Below are 12335 nucleotides of genomic sequence, written 5' to 3'. Positions count from 1 at the left end.
CTGACTTACATTTTTTTTCTGAGGTGGTGTTTCACTCTTGTTGCCCAGGCTGGAGTGCAATGGCGCGATGGCAGCTCACCGCAACCTCCGCCTCCTGGGTTCAAGCCATTCTCCTGCCTCAGCCTCCCGAGTAGCTGGGATTACAGGCATGCGCCACCATGCTCGGCTAATTTTGTATTTTTTACTAGAGACGGGGTTTCTCCATGTTGGTCCGGCTGGAATTGAACTCCCGATCTCAGGTGATCCTCCCACCTTGGCCTCCCAAAGTGCTGGGATTACAGGCGTTGGTTGAGCCACCGCTCCCAGCCTGACCTACATTTTTGTTGTGTTTTTATTTTTTATTGAACATGTATACACGAATGAATACAAATCATAATTGTACAACTTGATAAGGCTAGTCAACACCCATGAAACCAGCTTCTAGATCAGAAGAAATAAATTACCAGCACCGCACCTACCACAATAACCACTACCTACCTCTTTAAAACTATAGCTTGCTTTTGCCTCTTTTTGAGCTCTTTGTGACTGGCTTTCTTCACTCAACATTATTGTTGAGATTAATCCATAAAGTTGTTTGAAGTTGTAGTTGGTTCTTTCTCATTGCTACATAGAACATGTGACTTTGGCCGGGCGCGGTGGCTCACGCCTGTAATCCCAGCACTTTGGGAGGCCAAGACAGGCGGATCACGAGGTCAGGAGATCGAGACCATACTGGCTAACACGGTGAAACCCCGTCTCTACTAAAAATACCAAAAATTAGCTGGGCGTGGTGGCGGGCGCCTGTAGTCCTAGCTACTCAGGAGGCTGAGGCAGGAGAATGGAGTGAACCCGGGAGGCGGAGCTTGCAGTGAGCCAAGATCGCGCCACTGCACTCCAGCCTGGGCGACAGAGCGAGACTCCGTCTCAAAAAAAAAAAAAGAACATGTGACTTTGCCACAAATGATCCTTCCTACTAATGGTGGGTAGTTTCCAGTTCGGACTACTATAATAATGCCTCTATGAACGTTCCTGGGGCCGGGTGTGGTGGCTCATGCTTGTAATCCCAGCACTTTGAGAGGCCCAGTTGGTACCATTGCTTGAGGCCAGAAGTTCGAGACCAGCCTGGGCAACATGGTGAACCCCATCTCTACAAAAAAATACAAAAATTAGCTGGATGCGGTGATGGCATGCCTGTATTCCCAGCTACTCAGAAGGCTGAGATGGGAGGATCACTTGAGCCTGGGAGGTCTAGGCTGCAGTAAGCCATGATTGCACCACCACACTCCAGTCTGGGTGACAGAGTGAGACCCTATCTCAAAAACAAAACAAAACAGCTGGGCGCGGTGGCTCACGCCTGTACTTCTAGCACTTTGGGAGGCCGAGGTGGGCAGATCATGAGGTCAGGAGTTCAAGACCAGCTTGACCAACATGGTGAAACCCTCTCTACTAAAAATACCAAAATTAGCCAGGCGTGGTGGTGTGCACCTGTAATCCCAGCTACTCAGGAGGCTGAGGCAAGAGAATCACTTGAAACTGGGAGGTGGAGTTTGTAGTAAGCCGAGATCGTGCCATTGCACTGCACTCCAGCCTGGGCGACAGAGCAAGACTCCATTTCAAAAAAATAATAATAATAAAAAAAATAAAATAAAATAAACTACCATCAGAAGGCTTGACAACAGTGGGTTCACATTTCCTTACAGTAACACTTAACTGGAATGACACATGTCTTAGGACATGACATCTTCACAGACCCTGCCACTTCTATTACAAATGCAGACATGCAGACATATTTATTTTGGTAGCTCTTTTTTTTCTTAAATTCAATAATCTCTTAGGACACGCTTCCCCCAGAAACTGCAAAGCTTATTTATTTATTTATTTATTTTAAGACAGAGTCTCACTCTATCACCCAGGCTGGAGTACAGTGGCGTGATCTCAGCTCACTGCAACCTCTGAGTAGCTGGGATTACAGGCATGTGCCACCATGCCCAAGTAATTTTTTTTTTGTATTTTTAGTAGAGACAGGGTTTCACCATGTTAGTGAGGCTGGTCTCAGACTCTTGACCTCAAGTAATACACCTGCCTCAGCCTCCCTAAGTGCTGGGATTACAGGCATGAGCCACTGCACCTGGCCTTTGCTTTTTTTTCTTAAATTCAATAATCTCTTAGGACACGCTTCCCCTAGAAAACTGCAAAGCTTATTTCTTTTTTTTTTTTTTTTTCCTTGAGACAGAGTCTTGCTCTATCGCCGGCTGGAGTGCAGTGGCGCGATCTCAGCTCACTGCAACCTCTGCCTCCCGGGTTCAAATGATTCTCCTGCCTCAGCCTCCCGAGTAGCTGGGATTACAGGCGCGCCACCCTGCCTGGCTAATTTTTTGTATTTTCAGTAGAGATGGGGGTTTCACCATGCTGATCAGGCTGGTCTTGAACTCCTGACCTCGTGATCAAGGCCTCCCAAAGTGCTGGGATAACAGGCGTGAGCCACCACGCCCAACCTCTTTTTTTTTTGGGACTGAGTTTTGCTCTTGTTGCCCAGGCTGGAGTGCAATGGCTCGATCTCCACTGCAATGTCCATCTCCCGGGATTCGAGCAATTCTCCTGCCTTAGCCTTCCGAGTAGCTGGGATTACAGGCGCCCACCACCACGCCTGGCAAATTTTCCGTACTTTTTTTTTTTAGTAGAGATGGGGTTTCACCATGATGGCCAGGCTAGTCTCAAACCCTGGACCTCAGGTGATCCACCCGCCTTGGCCTCTCAAAGTGCTGGGATTACAGGCGTGAGCCCCTGCACCTGGCCTGCAAAGCTTATTTCTTCATTTTCTTCAAGTCTCTGTTCATATGTTACTTTATCAGAGAGGACTTCCTTAATACCCGCCCTATAAAAAATGGTAACCTCCCCCTGCACTATGGTTCTTGTTTTCCTTTATTCTCTTTACTTTGCTTTATTTTTCTCTGTTTTACTTATGTGATGTATGTTTATTTTCTCCCTCCAACTACAATGGAAGCTCTGTGAGATCAGGGACCTTTCTTTTTCTTTTTCTTTTTCTTTTTTTTTTTTGGAGACAATCTTACTCTGTCGCCCAGGCGGGAATGCAGTGGCACAATGGTGGCTCATTCAGCCTTCACCTCCCTATGCTCAGGTGATCCTCCCATCTCAGCAGGCTGAGCCTCCTAAGTAGCTGGGACTATAGGCACTAATTTTTTTTTTTTTTTTTTTGTATTTTTAGTAGAGACAGAATTTCACCATGTTGGCCAAGCTAGTCTCGAACTCCTGATCTCAGGTGATCCACCTGCCTTGGCCTCCCAAAGTGCTGTAATTATAGGCGTGAGCTACCGCACCTGGCCAAGACTCTTTAATAAATGTGATTGGTATACAACACTTCAAATGTATGTATGGTTTACAGTAGTAAACTATGTTAGTTTCCTCATTGTAAAATGGGTTAAGTAATGCTATCACAAAGGATTATTGTGACTCTTTTTTTTTTTTTTTTTGAGGCAGAGTCTCACTCTGTTGCCCTGGCTGGAGTGCAGTAGCGCAGTCTCGGCTCATTGAAACCTCTGCCTCCTGGGTTCAAGCGATTCTCCTGCCTCTGCCTTCTGAGTAGCTGGGATTACAGGCGCGTGCCTATCGTTGGCCAATTTTTTGTATTTTTAGTAGAGATGGGGTTTTGTCATGTTGATCAGGCTGGTCTCAAACTCCTGGTCTCTAGGGATCCACCCACCTTGGCCTCCCAAAGTGCTAGGATTACAGGTGTGAGACACTGAGCCTGGCTAAACAGTCTTCAAAAGTACTAGAGAAGCTTAAGCCGGGCGTGGTGGCTCACACCTGTAATCCCAGCACTTTGGGAGGCCAAGGCAGGTGGATCACGAGGTCACGAGTTCAAGACCAGCCTGACCAACATAGTGAAACCCCCCCCTCTACTAAAAATACAAAAATTAGCTGGGCGTGGTGGTGGGCGCCTGTAATCCCAGCTACTCAGGAGGCTGAGGCAGGAGAATTGCTCGAACCCAAGAGGTGGAGGTTGCAGTGAGCCGAGATCGCGCCACTGCACTCCAGCCTGGGCGACAGAGTGAGACTCCGTCTCAAAAAAAAAAAAAAAGTACTAGAGAAGCTTAATACCTAAAACGAACCCTTCAATGAATCATTGTACAATCATGATATTTTATTTGGAACATATTTAGTCTTACTATTATTTTTTTTATTGTAGGGATGGGGTCTCAATATGTTGCCCAGGCTGGTCTCAAATTCCTGGGCTTAAGCCATCCTCTCATCTTGGCCTCCCAAAGTGGTGGGATTACAGGTGTGAGCCACCACACCTGGCCCATGTAACTATTTTTTCTTTGCACAGATTTAAATTTCTTTTTTTTTTTTGAGGCAGAGTCTCACTCTGTCACCAGGTTGGAGTGCGTGATCTCAGCTCACTGCAAACTCCGCCTTCTGTGTTCAAGTGATTCTCCTGCCTCAGTCTCCTGAGTAGCTGGGACTACAGGTGTGCACCACCATGCCCAGCTAATTTTTGTATTTTTAGTAGAGACGGGGTTTCACCATGTTGGCTAGGATAGTCTTGATCTCTTGATCTCATGATCTGCCCAGCTTGGCCTCCCAAAGTGATGGGATTACAGGCATTAGCCACTGCGCCCAGCTAAATTTCCTTTTTTTAGAGCCAGGGTCTCTTTGTTGCCCAGGCTAGAGTGCATAGCTCTCTGCAGTCTTGAACTCTTGGGCTCAAGTCATCCTCCCACCACAGCCTCCTACGTGTTGAGACTACAGATATATGCCACCACACCCAGCTAAAATTGGACCAGCCTTCCAGAGGCTCCTTGACTTCATTTCCCCTTGGCACTATCTCCAGAAATCTTGTGTTCCATTTTTCTCTCAAGCCTATTGTCTTAGATTGAGATGGTATGCTGTTTCCTAGCACAGTGATACTCAGACTTATAGATCTCATGTATCAATAAAACAAAACACGTCTTGGAGACCAACACGAGCTTCCCAACATTATATTTTGTGAAATAAGGATTTTCTTTTAATTGCCAAATCTCATTGCCATTTTCTTTTTCCTTTTTTTTTTCTTTTTTCTTTTTTTTTTTTTTTTGAGACAGGGTCTCACTCTGATTTGCCCAGGCTGGAGTACAGTGGCACGATTTTGGCTCACTGCAGCCTCGACCTCCTGGGCTCAGGTGATTCTCCAACCTCAGCCTCCCAAGTAGCTGGGACCACAGGCGTGTGCCACCATACCTGGCTAATTTTGTTTGTATTTATTGTAGAGATGGGCTTTCGCCCTGTTGCCCAGGCTGATCTTGAATTCCTGAGCTCAAGGAATCCACTTGCCTTGGCCTGCCAAAGTGTTAGGATTACAGATGTGAGCCACCGTGCCCGGCCCATCATGTGATTCTCTTTTTCTTCTTTTTTATTTTGTATCTCATTTCATCTTGCAACATTGCCATCATTTGAAAAGAAAGGATATGTTGACATCAAAGAGGTAAGAAATAAATAATCTCAGGATAAAGAAAAGTTCTCTCAATTGAATAAAATTTAGCTTTATGAAAAACTCATTACATGCTGGGTCTGGTGGCTCTGGCCTGTAATCTCAGCCCTTTGAGAGGCCGAGGCGGATGGGTCACTTGAGGTAAGGAGTTCGAGACCAGCCCGGCCATCATAGTGAAACCCTGTGTCTACTAAAAATACAAAAATTAGCTGAGCATGATGGCATGTACCTGTAATCCCAGCTACTTGGGTGACTGAGGCAGAGAATCGCTTGAAGCTGGGAGGCGGATGTTGCAGTGAGCCAAGATTGTGCCACAGCACTCTAGCCTGGTGACAGAGTGAGACTCTGTCTCAAAAAAAAAAAAAAAAAAAAACTCATTACATTGTCATTACCTTTCTCACTTCTTGGAGGACAGGTGAAAATTTCTGCTTTCTCTTCTAGAGTTCCAGTCGAATTTTTTTTTTCCAGTTGAATCTTCAAGGGTCTTTTAATGGTGGTTCTTTCTTGGTTCATGTTCTTTTCTGCCCTATATGTCTCTAAAAGTATCCCTTGAATATGCACAGCCGTGAATTCCTAGCAGCTTAAGGCCACCTGGCCCAGCTGCAGGTTCTTTCTTCCTTTAGTCTGGTTTTTACATTGCTCTTTTCATACCTCTATTCAGAGATTTATAAAACATCTGCACATTAAAAAGGCAATTATCAATTTACCTAGTGATTTTGGTTTCCACAGTACTTTTCTTTTAACATCCCACTAAGCTAGTTAACCAATCATCAATTTACCTGGTGATTTTCGTTTCCACAGTACTTTTCTTTTAACATCCCACTAAGCTAGTTAAACTGCACATTTAACTGCTTATCACAATTGTTGGCCCCACCAGGTTTTCATCTATAAAATGGAGGTTGATGCCGGGCGTGGTGGCTCACGCCTGTAATCCCCGCACTTTGGGAGGCCAAGGCGGGTGGATCACAAAGTCAGGAGTTCGAGACCAGCGTGGCCAACATGCTGAAACCCTGTCTCTACTAAAAATACAAAAAAAAATTAGCCGGGTGTGGTGGCGCATGCCTGTAGTCTCAGCTACCCAGAAGGCTGAAGCAGGAGAATTGCTTGAACCCAGGAGGCAGAGGTTGCAGTGAGCCAAGATTGTGCCACTGCACTCCAGCCTGGGCAACAGAGCAAGACTCTGTCTCAAAAAAAAAAAAAAATGGAGGTTGACATTACTAGAGAGAATTTTGAAAATGAATGAGATAACAGATTAATTCAAACATTTACTTAGCATTGGGTTATACAGATTTATAATAAAAAATGTTCTTTGTCCTTTTTTTTTTTTTTTTTTTTGAGATGGAGTCTCACTCTGCTGCCCAGGCTGGAGTACAGTGGCGTGATCTCGGCTCACTGCAACCTCTGCCTCCTAGGTTCAAGCAATTCTCCTGCCTCAGCCTCCCAAATAGCTGGGATTACAGGCGCCCACCACCATGCCCAGCTAATTTTTGTATTTTTAGTAGAGATGAGGTTTCACCATGTTGGCCAGGCTGGTCTCAAACTCCTGACCTCAGGTGATCTGCCCACCTCAGCCTCCCAAAGTGCTGGGATTACAGGCGTGAGCCACCGCACCTGGCCTCTTTGTCCTTTAAGCAGTTGTAGATTTATTAGAGGGGCAATATGTAAACTAGGTTGTTGTTTGTTTGAGATGGAGTCTTGCTCTGTTGCCCAGGCTGGAGTGCAGTGGCATGGACTCAGCTCACTGCAACCTCTGCCTCCCGGGTTCAAGCGATTCTCCTGCCTCAGTCTCCCGAGTAGCTGGGACTACAGGCACGCACCACCACACCCAGCTAATTACTGTATTTTTAGTAGAGACGGGGTTTCACCGTGTTGGCCAGGCTGGTCTCAAATTCCTGACCTCAAATGATTCGCCTGCCTCAGCCTCCAAAGTGCTGGGATTACAGGCTTGAGCCACCAGGCTGGGCCTAGCAATATGTAAACTAGCTTTTTTTTTCACCTAGTGTCCATGTGGTGGGTGGGCTTGGGGAGAGAGTAGTTAATGAGATTGCTCATGGGCAAAAATTTGGGTGTATGTGTATGTTTCCAGTGAGAAGATTCATTACTTTCATTAGATTCCCAACTGAGTCCAAAACGTCCCCCCACCAATAAAAGGGAAATATTGAAGTAAACGGATGGTTCTAATACACTAAAATAAGTTACCATAAGGAAATATGACCAATATTATGGAGGAACAAAGAATAGCACCTTCTTTCTGCCTGGAGGCAGAAATAATGCTTCACCGATCAGGATCTTGAAGGACAGATAGCAATTGGATAGGGAAGATGGCAAGGCCATTTCAGGCAGAAACAACTGCATGTGCAAAATTACGGGCTCTGGGAAAAAAAATTTTTTTAAAGTTCAGAGTATGGTGGCTCATGCTTGTAATCCCAACACTTTGGCAGGCCAAGGCAGGAGGATTGCTTAAGGCCAGGAGTTTGACACCAGCCTGGGCAACATAGAGACCCTGTCTCTACAAAAAACAAAAAATTGGCCAGGCATAGTGGTTTGTGCTTGTGGTCCCAGCTGCTCAGGAGGCCAAGGCCTCAGGAAGACGAGGTTGAGGCTACAGTGAGCTGAGATCGTGTCACTGCACTCCAGCTTGAGTGACAGAGCAAGATCTTGTCTCAAAAAACACAAAAAATAAAATAACGAAATAATTATATATATCTATTTTTTAAGATGGAGTCTTACTCTGTAGCCCAGACTGGAGTGCAGTGGTGCAATCTTGGCTCACTGCAACCTCTGCCTCCCGGGTCCCAGTTCGAGCAATTCTCCCGCCTCAGCCTCCCGAGTAGCTGGGGTTACGGGCACGTGGTACCATGCCCAGCTAATTTTTGTATTTTTAGTAGAGACAGGGTTTCACCATGTTGGCCAGGCTGGTCTTGAACTCCTGACCTCATGATCCACCCACCTCGGCCTCCCAAAATGCTGGGATTACAAGTGTGAGCCACTGCACCCGGTCAATAATAAATTTTTTAAAAAGTTCAGTGTGACTTCAGTGTGACTGGAGTGACTGGAATTGCCTGGCAATCAATGCTTGAGAAATACACAGGGCTAGAGAGGGACAAGTGTCCTACACTGTGTACACCACAGAAAACCAGCAGAAAATTTTAAGTGTTTTTACACTGTCAGTTGTGTGAGATATATAAACATTTCTCACCAGTGGTCTCTTCTATTCCTGATACATTAATGGAACGACTTGGGCAATGAAGTCTATTGTTCCTGAGAAGAGCTTTGGAAGTCTGGAAAGTTTGTGATTGGAACTCTAGGACCCAGTCCAGCCCATGGCAAAATTCTGAAGCGTATGTAAAATTTTCCCTTTCCCCTTCCTATGTGTTTTCTCTTTCATTCCACCCCCTGCCACAGCCCTCATATATCCAGAAGGATCTCTTTGGTTTCCACCAGAGGCCTAAAGTGGTAGAAATAGAAGGGGTTATTTTTGGAACTCATCTTCCTTATTTCACAGTCTTGGAAATAGACTCTGAGTGAGGAAATGATTTACTCTCCTGGTTTCCCTTCGATCTCTCTGGTTTGGTGCTGGGCCTTACTCTTCTCCCTCTCTTCTGAGGAAATCTCAAGGACTCCTTTGACTTTAGCATCTGTATACCAAAGCCTCTAAGGTTTGGATTCCCAGCCTTGTTTTTCTCTCTGAGCTCTAAACTGTTTAACTGTCTACTGTACATTTCTTTGTTGTTTTTTGAAACAGGGTCTCTCTCTGTTGCCCAGACTGGAGTGCAGTAGGATGACCATAGCTCACTGCAGCCTTGACTTCCCAGGCTCAAGCTATCCTCCCACCTCTGCCTCCCGAGTAGCTGAGACCACAGGTGTGTGCCACCACACCTGGCTAATTTTTTATCATATATATATATATATATATATATATTTTTTTTTTTTTTTGTAGAGACAGGGTCTTGTTATGTTACCTAGGCTGGTGTTGAACTTCTAGGCTCAAGCGACCCTCCCATCTTGGCCTCCCAAAGTGCTGGGTTTACACGCATGAGCCACCATGACCAGCCTCTACAGAACATTTTGATCTGATGTGTTTTTTTTTTTTTTTTTGGAGAGGAGTCTCTCTCTGTCGCCCAGGCTGGAGTGCAGTGGCACTATCTCGGCTTACTGCAAGCTCTGACTCCCAGGTTCACGCCATTCTCCTGCCTCAGCCTCCCGAGTAGCTGGGACTACAGGCGTCCGCCATCGCGCCCGGCTAATTTTTTGTATTTTTAGTAGAGACGCGGTTTCACCGTGTTAGCCAGGATGGTCTTGATCTCCTGACCTCGTGATCCACCTGTCTCGGCCTCCAAAAGTGCTGGGATTACAGGCGTGAGTCACCACGCCTGGCTGTGATCTGATGTTTTATGTTTTCCTGAAACCCAACATGTCCAAAGATAAATTTATGACCTCCCTAATCCCCAGCAAATCTCCTCCAGCATTTCCCACATCAGAAAACCCATACCTCCCCTGCCCAAATGCTCATCTCAAACCAGTTATCATCTTTGATACCAACTTCTCCTTTAGGGTCCTCCCTCCCAATCCAATCAACCACCGAGTCCCCATTTTACCTTCTAAAACTTCTCAATTTTGTCCACTTCTTTTATTTATTTATGTACTTTGTTTTGAGACGGAGTCTCGCTCTGTTGTCAGCTGGAGTGCAATGGTGTGATCTCAGCTCACTGGAACCTCCACCTCCCGGGTTCAAGTGATTCTCCTGCCTCAGCCTCCCGAGTAGCTGGGACTACAGGCGCATGCCACCACGCCCAGCTAATTTTTGTATTTTTAGTAGAGATGGGGTTTCACCATGTTAGCCAGGATGGTCTCCATCTCTTGACCTTGTGATCTGCCGGCCTCGGCCTCCCAAAGTGCTGGGATTACAGGCGTGAGCCACCGCGCCTGGCCTATTTACTTATTTTTTCTACAGACGGAAGGCTCCCTATATTGCCCAGGCTGGTCTCAAACTACTGGCTTCAAATGATCCTCCCACCTTGGCCTCCCAGTGTTGGGATTAGGGGTGTGGGCCACTGTACCTGGACACAATTTTGTCCACTTCTCGCTGTCTTCACTGCCACTACATTAGAGCCTGCCACTATTATTATTATTATTTTTTGGCCTGAACTTACTGCAACACTCTTCTAACTCCTAAATTACTCTCTTCTCCTTAAATCTACTTCCCACACTGCAACCAGAGTAAACTTCTTAAAATGTAAACCAGAGCCTGCTCTGCTCCTATTAACCCTTTATTATTATTATTATTTATTAATTTATTATTATTTTTTTGAGACGGAGTCTTGCTCTGTTGCCCAGGCTGGAGTGCAGTGGCACGATCTTGGCTCCGCCGCCCGGGTTCAAGTGATTCTCCTGCCTCAGCCTCCCAAGTAGCTGGGATTATAGGTGCCCGCCACTACACCCGGCTAATTTTTTGTATTTTTAGTAGAGACGGGGTTTCACGGTGTTAGCCAGGATGGTCTCGATCTCCTGACCTTGTGATCCACCCGCCTTGGCCTCCCAAAGTGCTGGGATTACCAGCGTGAGCCACCGCGCCTGGCCTATTTTTATTTTTTTCTGAGACCGAGTCTCGCTGTGTTCCCCAGGCTGGAGTGCGGTGGTGGGATCTCGGCTCACTGCAACCTCAGCCTCCCAAATTCAAGCAATCCTCCTGCCTCAGCCTCCGGAGTAGCTGAGACTTCAGGCACATGCCACCATACCTGACTTATTTTTCTCCTTTCTGCCCAGTTCCCCAGTATTATCTAGTGCCACCCTCTCTCTCATGGTGCACCATCATGTTGGCCTCCTTCAGTTCCTCACCAGTGCCAAGTTCCTTCCTTGTTCAGGGCCCTTGCACATGTTTTTTTTTTTTTTTTGAGAGAGGAAGTCTCGCTGTTGTCCCCCAGGCTGGAGTGCAATGGCGCGATCTCTGCTGACTGCAACCTCTGCCTCCCGGGTTCAAGCGATTCTCCTGCCTCAGCCTCCCGAGTATCTGGGATTACAGGTGCCTGCCACCAAGCCCAGCTAATTTTTTTGTATTTTTAGTAGAGACGGGGTTTCACGGTGTTGGCCAGGCTGGTCTCGAACTCCTGACCTCAGGTGATCCGCCCGCTTCGGCCTCCCAAAGTGCTGGGATTACAGGCGTGATCCACCGTGCCTGGCCAGCACATGTTGTTCTTTTGTTTCCCTTCTCTCCTTGCCTGGCCTGTTTCTCCTCATCCTTTATGTTTTAGCTGAAGCTCATCTCCTCAGGGAAACCTTCCCCAGCTCCTCTGAGGAGGTTATACCTGTCTGTACTTCCTCATTGCACTTTCCACAACTGTAATTGAACAACTATTTGAATAGCTATTTGCATAGTCTCAGTTTCCCTGGCTAGTCTGCTTCAAGGAGAAATGAACTTTCTCCCCAGCACACTGCCTGGCCCTCAGTAAATATTTGTTGAAAGAGAGATTGAATGCTTCATTTACCCAGTGGCAGAGCTGAACCTAGAATCTAAACATTTCCAGTACAGTATTATTTTCTTCAAACCATGAAATGACACCACATTTCCAGCTTCCCCTCTCTCTTTCCAGTGATTAAATATTATCAGTCTTCTGGGTTCTGTTTCTTCAGGGGCCTGTTAAAAGCCATCATGGTAAACGAATCCAGGTTTAGAGATTACCCTTTTCCTAAGGATAATTTGCATTTTAACTGGGAACTTCTGGCAAACAGAAAGTCATCCCAAAGGAACTAATAAAAACTCCTGGCACCATTCTTTCTTGGAGGGAAAGAATTTTTACTTAAATCGCTTAATGGGATTATAGGAAATGAACTTACACTGTGCCACACATGCTTTAATGTCAGCTTTTAA

Source organism: Pan paniscus, chromosome 1, assembly GCF_029289425.2.
Source record: "Pan paniscus chromosome 1, NHGRI_mPanPan1-v2.0_pri, whole genome shotgun sequence".
Classification (NCBI taxonomy): domain Eukaryota; kingdom Metazoa; phylum Chordata; class Mammalia; order Primates; family Hominidae; genus Pan; species Pan paniscus.
The sequence above is the reverse complement of the archived record's forward strand: the minus strand, read 5'-3'. Positions refer to the sequence as shown.